The sequence below is a fragment of the Ischnura elegans genome, chromosome 5, assembly GCF_921293095.1.
Source record: "Ischnura elegans chromosome 5, ioIscEleg1.1, whole genome shotgun sequence".
Lineage (NCBI taxonomy): Eukaryota > Metazoa > Arthropoda > Insecta > Odonata > Coenagrionidae > Ischnura > Ischnura elegans.
Window position 1 is genome coordinate 106,151,654 of NC_060250.1, and position 8,996 is coordinate 106,160,649.

General features: G+C 38.7%; 3 non-coding genes across 3 annotated transcripts; all 3 read left to right on the plus strand.

The window, feature by feature from the left end:
• Positions 1-4,225: 4,225 nt before the first annotated feature.
• Trnap-agg lies at positions 4,226-4,297 on the plus strand. The gene has a single exon. It is a non-coding gene; the product is annotated as a tRNA-Pro (tRNA).
• Positions 4,298-6,575: 2,278 nt separating this feature from the next.
• Positions 6,576-6,647, plus strand: Trnap-agg. The gene has a single exon. It is a non-coding gene; the product is annotated as a tRNA-Pro (tRNA).
• Positions 6,648-8,675: 2,028 nt separating this feature from the next.
• Positions 8,676-8,747, plus strand: Trnap-agg. Its single transcript has one exon. It is a non-coding gene; the product is annotated as a tRNA-Pro (tRNA).
• The last annotated feature ends 249 nt before the right edge of the window (positions 8,748-8,996 follow it).

Genomic DNA, 8,996 nt, shown 5'->3' on the forward strand with positions numbered 1-8,996 from the left:
GGTTATCAAAGCGGCAGTGTAAGTTTGTTATTCAGATTGAAATTCGCTTTCTCCTCCCGAAATTGTTTTGATGTCGCAAGGTAGCCGCTCAGCTGAGGTATGCGTCGTTGGCTGATCCGCCCATTGAACGCTCACTCGGGCGGTTTTCAGCCAATGCATCTTCGATTTTGTCGGAGTCAATGAGAACTTCACGTTCAAAATTTATATTCCACCGAATGACATTTATCATCAATTTCATAAATGCTTTTGTTTTTTAATTTTTAATTAAATGTCACCTAGCGAATATAAATTTGTTGCATTATATACAATGCAATACTAAGCTCGACCTTGGTTGCCGGATAATCACAAAGGGTTGGTTGCGTTTGTTAGGATAGTTTAGGGAAGAGCTCATCCTGGTATATGCCACTGGTATGTAGTTATGCGTTTTCTTGCTCCATTATTTGGGCAACGTCGCGGCTGGAGGGTTTTTCCATAATGTTACATACGAAGCCTTTACCCTGTATTCGAAACCGATACCGTTCTATCAGTAGCTCAAAGATATGCTCACTTGGGTCCATCTTTAGTCATTAGATCATCTCAATCTTAGCCGATACAGACAGCGGTCCTTTCAGAAACATATCTCTTCAGTTTATAGTAGCGTGAATTTGGGTTAAGATATTTTTTCTCATTAGAAGTTTAATAATCATTCAGTAGGCTGATCGAAGTAATTGTTTTCATTTACCGTTAAAGTAATACAGTGTTGGTGTTATTTCAATTTTACTCGTATGGATTTGTTTTTTTGTAGCTTTTCTTCAAGGAGAGTTATGAATTGTGATAAGGTACGTATACTGAGGCCGATAATAATGCTAGATTTTCGTGCTATAGTGTGAGTTTGTTGTTGAACGCTTCTGCTTTGGATATCTCTTGATCCGTATAATTATTCGTTCTGGAGAATTTTATAACTTTTACCTATCCAGACGTCACTAATGAAATCCTTTGAAGAAAAAGGTGTTTTTCGTATTGTATTTTCACAGTACTTCATGCAATTTGTTCTTATTTTTAGTCACAAATTAAATGAAAGCGAAAATCGTAAACTCATAATAGTTTTTATTTTGCGTTAGAATATCTGTCCTAGCTTATGGGTGTCTTAAAATTCCTTTCCAGGAACTATATTTCCACGCTCTTTAATTTATACATGGTAAGTTAAAGAATAATACGCAGGAAAGGTTATGGCAATTTTCAATAATCAGTTCTGAAGGTCGAAGGAAGGTAGTTTTTAGTCGTTACTATCCAATTTAGCATGGGATATATTATTTTGTCGTTATAAATGGCTAAGAGTTAGATTTCATTCAAGCCTCATACCTGAGAAATGCAAACAAAATAGGCTCGCTAAAGTGAAATAGTTTTATATCACTCTCCCCCAATCACTGAATTCTGATATTAACTTTCTGATAGACAATTTATCCTTATTATTAAATTAAAGTATTTAGTGGCCTTGTTAAGATGAACAAAAGAACTTTATTCATTCTTTTCTTTCATTTGTAGTTCTAACGTGGAAAATATTATTGCATAATGAAGGATTTCGATTTTTGTCGGTCTATGTAAAAATCTTTCGTTTCCCATTTTTTACCTTTATTTTTGTGAAAGAATATTTTTCCTATGTGCTATTTGATAAAAAAGAAATTTTTATTTCAGGAATATTGTATTAACATCAGATACAGAGTGAAAGTCCGACATGGTGCTGATTCAAATAATTTAGCCAATAAATTTTCTGAATACAAGTCAAATATTTATCTCTCCCTCTGACATAGCAACTTAGCACAGCGTTGTGGCGCAGTATATGCTTGAGTAGCGATTAGCGATAAGCTCAAATACTTCTCAAGCCAGTTTTCATATCTTTTGCAAACATGAGATATTCGATAAGAAGTTCGTACAAGGTTTTCAGTTTCACGTTACATTGATTAAAATCGGTTTTATCGTTTAATTATCTTTGCTGTTTCACGCAATTATTTCTGTGAGAGACTGTCTTTCATCCTGGCTCCACTCCGTAATGAAAAAAGGGAGAAAACTCCGTTTAAGGAGCCCGTTACTTGTGGTCAATTGATTTTGTAATATCTTTTAGTAATGTCTTATCAAATGTTTTGTTTATTTTTGTAATTAGTTAGAATTATTATCAGTAATGTCCATAATCATTGCCAAATAAATTATTATCATTAATTAAATCTTTTTTACAATAATTTTTTTTCATCGTTGAATTCAAACAAACAAAAAGTTTAGCATCTGAGAATTCCGACATCAAATTAGAGCGATCAATATTGCTTTTTGATTGGTAAAGGAAACATTTGTGATGATGAAACTCTTCATGGCTTTAAATCTATTGCTAACGACGTAGGGATGTTTTTTGAATACTCCTTTCATGCTTGTTTTTGCTTTATTCCTCTTCTGTAGTCATAAGAATCTTGTCGTAGAGATATATATTATTTCTGCGTTTATGCAGCGCCCTTTTTAACTGAAGGCTCCTTATCCTCCTTAACATGGAATACCGTTTCATTAAATGATTGCTAAGTTTCATTATCAGTTTTGCAGCATCACTCTCGCTCCATTAATTCAGTTTATCATTCGTTTTGAGAGACAGTATATTTACGTTAAATTGTTGAGAATATGAAATTAGTGGTGAATTAGTCTAACTCAAAATGGTTTTTGATGCTTAATTACACGAAAATTTCTGTCCTATTTTCTTAAAAGTGCTAAATAGCAATAGCAGCAGCAATTTAGCAATAAATTGATACTTACGACGCTGGAACAATTATTTTTTATTATTGTAAAAGCTGATAAATTAACTAGATGAGATCTGCAGGAGGAGATAGCCAATATTTAGGACGTGGGAAAGTGAGGAAAGTTATTTACGCAGCTTCCTAGGATGATTTACCATGCACCTTTATAACTGAGCGAGTGGTTGTCGAAGACTTCGATGCTATAAAAACCGAAAATAGTCAATAGTTTTGTTTTAGCAGAAGAAGTGTCTACTACACCAGTGCCATTTATTTATATGCGTGAATATTGGATGATTTAAAAATAAATAGCGGGAATCTCATACCGAACGTAATCAGTAAATAGTCATATTAGTTCTTATAACGCTACCAAAACGATATATTATCTCTCGTAATTTGTGTGAATACTGGATAGTTTTAAAATTAGCAGCGGAAATTATATCCAGAATGAAATGTAGTAATTAGTCATATTACTACTGATCGGCACCAGAATGGTACAATATATATTTTTACTTTGCATGACAGTTGGTTGGCTGTAAAATAATTAGCGGGAATGTCATTCAGAATGTAATATACCAAATAGTCTAATTACTGCTTATGACGCTACCAAAATGATGCAACATCTTTCGTAATGTGTGTGAATGCTGGATGGAAAAAGGAATCGGAAATCTGATCCAGAATGTAATAATTTAATAATAATACTACCAGTTTAAACGCTACCAGCGAATGATACAACATCTTTCCCAATTCGAGCCACTAATTCGCAGCAACAGCAACTCATCACAAGCGGATCCTCGACGTCCCTGACATGACTGTGACGCAGCAACGTCGACGTCCGTTCCGGCGGAAGAGATCGCCAATATTTCGGACCTGGGAAAGGTCGGCCGGCGCGACCCGGATCGCTGACCCCCGTTTTGAATTCTCTTCTCTCTCTCTCCGGTACTCCGGGAGAAAATGCAACGTGCAAAACGCTCTCGTCGGTGGGGAATGCCTCGTCAGCGTGCATGTGGTGACGATGTTGTTGCACAGGTATTGCCGCAGTGTCCCTCGTGGTCAGCGTGCCGTAACGGTTTTGGCCGTTGACGGCCGGGCGCGGGTGTAGGTCGTCTGCCATGCCATGCCGCGACAGCTTGTCTGCCGGCATTTGAAGAATGCTTCTTGCACGCGCGGATGGAGGGAGCGGGGATGGGGGAAGAGGGGTAGGGAGAGTGGACTGGCGGCTTGTACCCGGCTGGGGAAGGAAGCGGAGGGTGGGATGGGTTAGCCATGTATAGAGTACGTAACGGTGGGATGGGTGGTAAAGGAGGCGGCTCCCATGGAAACCTCGTCGTCTGCTATATCTCGAAGTGCACTCGTGGTTGATCTGCGCGCGCACCTCGCTTTCTCGCGGTTGGAAACTTTCTGGGACACGTAATATCCTCTGGATATCGGTCGCTCTGTCTGTTTTACCTTTCGATCTCGCAGTTGTATTCGTCGGCTCGTTGGTCTAGGGGTATGATTCTCGCTTAGGGTGCGAGAGGTCCCGGGTTCAAATCCCGGACGAGCCCAATTTTTTTCGTATTCATCCGAGATATGATCTTAGACTGCGTTTTTCGCGCTAATGATGGCGGGCGTCTGCTGTTTTGCCGTGTTATTATTATTGCCGTAGTATAATTGCCGTTATGCTATAAGCTATGGGAACCAAACCCCAATGAAAACATTGTTAATATCGTAAACAATAAATAGTTATGGTACGTTTAATAATGGATTTTCACAAAGTAAAGCCGGAAACAATCGAGTTTATTGTTAATATTGGTTAAGAAATGCCCTATGTTGAAGTATCATTTGTTTGCATGCTTTCTGGGCTAATGTAAGCATTAGTACTCATATTAAAAGCTAACGTATTTCTCTGAATTATGGGTAGAAAAAATATCGTTTGTCAATTAATTTTAAGTTCACATTGACTCACGTTTAACCAAGTACCTGTGACAGACGGCATCTGCATTTCGATCTACCTCTCAGTTTTTGTGGTCGCTGTCACTGTTTTAACCATAAATATTGTGCACTGTAAATTATGGTTATAACTTTCTATCTCACCATGGTATGTGTCGGCTCGTTGCTGTAGAGGTGTGATTCTCGCATAGGGTGGGAGAGGTGCCGGGTTCAGATCCCGGACGAGCCCAATTTTTTTCATATCCATCTGAGTCTTGCTGTTTGTCTACATTTTCCGCGCTAGTGATGTTGGTTCTCTTTTTTTCGTTATATTATTATTAATAAGTTATTGAAAGGAAACACCGATCAATATTTGTCTTGAAATTCCCAATGTTTAATATTTGCTTGCATGTTTTCCGGGCTTGAGCATGGGTCCTCGTACTATAAGCTATTGCATTTTTCTGAATTATTGGAAGAAATGAAATCTCGTCCGTCATTGGATATTCAGTTCACATCGACTCACGTTTAATCAAGTACTGGGAATAAGCGGCATTTGCGTTCGATATCTCTCTCAGTCCCTCTGGATGCTCTTTCTGTTTTACCTTTCGATATCGTGTCATTGCAAATTGGCGGCTCGTTGGTCTTGGGGTATGATTATCGCTTAGTGTGCGAGAGGTCACATGTTCACATCCCGGACGAGACCATTTTTTATTCCATTCGAGGTATGGTATTTGCCTGTTTTTCGCATTGATGTTGGTGGGAGACTACCTTTTTGCCTTTGTATTATTATAAATTATTAGAAGAAAACTTAGATGAGAACACGATCAATATTTTTCAAGAAATACCCAGTGTGTACGATTGGTTTTCCGGATCCCGGACGAGGCTATTTTTTCATATGCATTCGAGGTATGATGTTTGCCTGATAAATATTTGTCAAGAAATTCCTAATGGATTTTTTCTAGGCTAATTTGACCGTGGGTAAAAAGATATCTTATTTTTCTGTATTATGCGAAGAAAAGAAATCTCGTCAGCCAATGTATATTAAGTTCACATTGACTCACCTTTAACCACTGACAGGCCCAAACTTCTCGGCTATTTAGCTGTAGTATGATATTAATGTTGAGAAAAGGTCTGTAATAACAATAATATAGTAATTATAAATTTTATTGTGAGTGGGCAAAATTAGCAGTAGACTAAGTCAGTGATGACGTTAATTCGAAATACAAAAAATAGCAGTTTGGAGTGAGAAAATAAACAAAAATTAACACTAGAGATACAAAGACCTTTTATAAGAAACATATACATTTCTGAAACCCTGAAAGATCATAAAAGGGATGTAAAACCAACCAGGTACATATTTTATTCTTATACACATGCAGTGGCATGCATTCCTTTACACGTTAAGGAAGTCTGTTAAATACCTTGATACACACATTCTGAAGGCTAGTAAGTGATTTTGACAATCTCTGATATATATTTATCTACTATATGTAGCTTACTCCTTGTATTATTGATAAGGATACTATTCATAAAATTTAGGGAGTGCAAATGATTTTTCACGTTAATTAAGATACAATATATGTATAGATTGAACAATGTCATAATTTTGAAATTGAAGAACTGTTGTATGCAATGTTCTTTGTTGGAAGAGCCAGTCATCAATCTAATGCAACCATTTTTACGGGAGCAAAATGCCCATTGCCGAGGAACAAATTATTTATCACTTGAATTTTGATGTAGAATGTGATTTGTAATTTTTATTGCTTACTGAAATTGAAGTATCGGACATTGCAAGTTTTCTCCATAAATGTACGAGTACTATCTGGGACAGGCGGCTAGTGCATTTCGACCTCCGTCGCCGTAAATCTGGTCATTCACTTTTCTTTTACTTTTAATCTCGATGATGCTTTCAGTGGCTCGTTGGTCTAGGGGTATGATTCTCGCTTAGGGTGCGAGAGGTCCCGGGTTCAAATCCCGGACGAGCCCAATTTTTTTCATATTCATTCGAGATATTATATTTGTCTGTGATTTCCCCGCTAATGGGGGGGGGGTGACTACCGTTTTGCCTTTGTATTATTAGAAAGTATTAGAAGAAAACTGAGATGAAAATACTTAAGATCAATATTTCTTTAGAAATACACGTTAAGTTCGATTTGTTTGCATGTTTTACGGGCTTATGTGAGCATGGATCGTCATACAAAAACTATGGTATTTTTCTGAATTATGGGAAGAAAAAAACGCCCATCAATGCATGTTACGCGACTCATCTTTAGCAAAGTAGTTGGTAGAGGCGGCATCTGCTTTACGATCTGCCTCTGTACTTCTGGTTTAACTTCGAATCTCGAGGTGGTATTTCGATACCTCCACTGCACAAACACTCAACAATCGCCCACCGAATCAAATCCGCTCATCTAGTGCTACTAGGGCTACTAAATGAGCGTATTTTATTCGGTGGGCGATTGTTGAGCGTTTTTATAGTGGAGGTATCGATTTATCGGGTCGTTGGTCAAGGGGTATGATTCTCGCTCAGGGTGGGAGACGTTCTGTGTTCACATCCCGGACGAGTTCATTTTTTTCATATTCATTCGAGAAATGATGTTTGCCTGCGTTTTCCGCGCTAGTGGCGGAAGACAGCTATGGTTTTGCAGTTATATTATTATCTGCAACTAGCAGGCCACCCGTCCTTGCTCGGGAAGGAAAGTACCCTGTGAAGTGAAGTGAAGGAAGCTGGTAACTTGGAATTCATAGTCGCATGGCAGGATTTTATTGGTAAATAAACCAAGTGTGATAATGGAATTCATATGTAACAGAAAATATAAAAAAACGATTTCCATATACCGCTCATGGGATCATCTTATACTCCGCTCCACAGCATTGATCATAATTTGTCCGTAGTGTGCGCAGACCAAAAACGCGTGAACACATCTAAGCGTAAAAGTTAGCACCATGAGGATTATTACTTAACAAAGGTAATCTTGGTGATTGGGTTGGTGTGGTAGCTAAATTGTTGGCTTCCCACCCAGTGGGCTCGCGTTCAAATCCCGGCAGTGGCGGATAATTTTCAGAGACTAACCGATCCTTACTTGAGTGTTGTGTGGAGGATATTTCTAGTGTAACACTCCGTCCGTCGGATGGGACGTTAAGCCTTAGTCGCCTTTGCGCGTTTCGTTAAGAGGAGGCTAATGCCGACGCCGGGTTCCTCTCCACCCTTCCTTCCATACCCTTCCCGCATGGCGCAAATGACTTCAGCTGTCGTTCGCCTTCTCCAAATACCATACCAGCAGTATCTTTTAGTCATTTTCCCTTTGATCGTGTCAAGCGGTGTACCTACCCGGCAGGATGTCCAACCACAGTATTTTTATGACGTGACGTAACAAACGGTAATGTGAAAACAACGCAAAGAACGCGTCGGACTCAGCTAGAAAGAGCACTATGGGCTCTAGGAACATGTGATTTACCTACATATTAACGTTGGTTTCAATCCGTTCAACCAATAACGGGAATAGATAGCTGACAGACTAACAGACATCCTCTTTTATATATGTATACAGATATTGTAAGAGAAAATCGCAGAAGCATTGACTGGAAATGGTTCTAGAGACCGTAACTACTTTTACTAGGATGAACTCTATTCTAACAAACGCAACCAACCGTTTGTAATTATCCGACAGCCAAGGTTGAATTTAGTATCGAAGTGTATCTAATGCAAAAAATATAATTCGCAAGGTACCATTAAAGTACAAATTTAAAAAGAGCGATTAAGAAATAGATGATAAATGACGTCATTCGGTGGAATATAATTTTTGAACAAAGAGGTTTGAGGAGAGCTTTTTGACTCTGACAAAATCGAAGATACATTGGCTGAAAATCGTCCAAGTGAGCGTCCAATGGGCGGAGCAGCCGACGACGGAATCCTCAGCTGGGCGGCTACATTGCGACACCAAAACAATTTCGGGGAGAGAAAGCGAATTTCAACTTGAATAACAAACTTCGAAAGTCGCGTTCATTTCAACCGGCTCGTTGGTCTAGGGGTATGATTCTCGCTTAGGGTGCGAGAGGTCCCGGGTTCAAATCCCGGACGAGCCCATTTTTTTCTTGTTAAGTCGAGATTTTAAATTTGTCTGTGTTTTCCCGCTAATGATGAAAATACTCGATAGCCTCAGAAGAAAAGCCTAATGTTGAAATAGGTTTTGCTACGATTTGTTTGTATATTTTCCTGGCAGATGTTTTAGCCCTCGTGATGAAAAATCTATTTTTTTTGAATGGGAGGAAAAATATTTCGTCCATCAATGTGTGATAAGTTGATATGGACGCATGTACCTGGGACAGGCGACA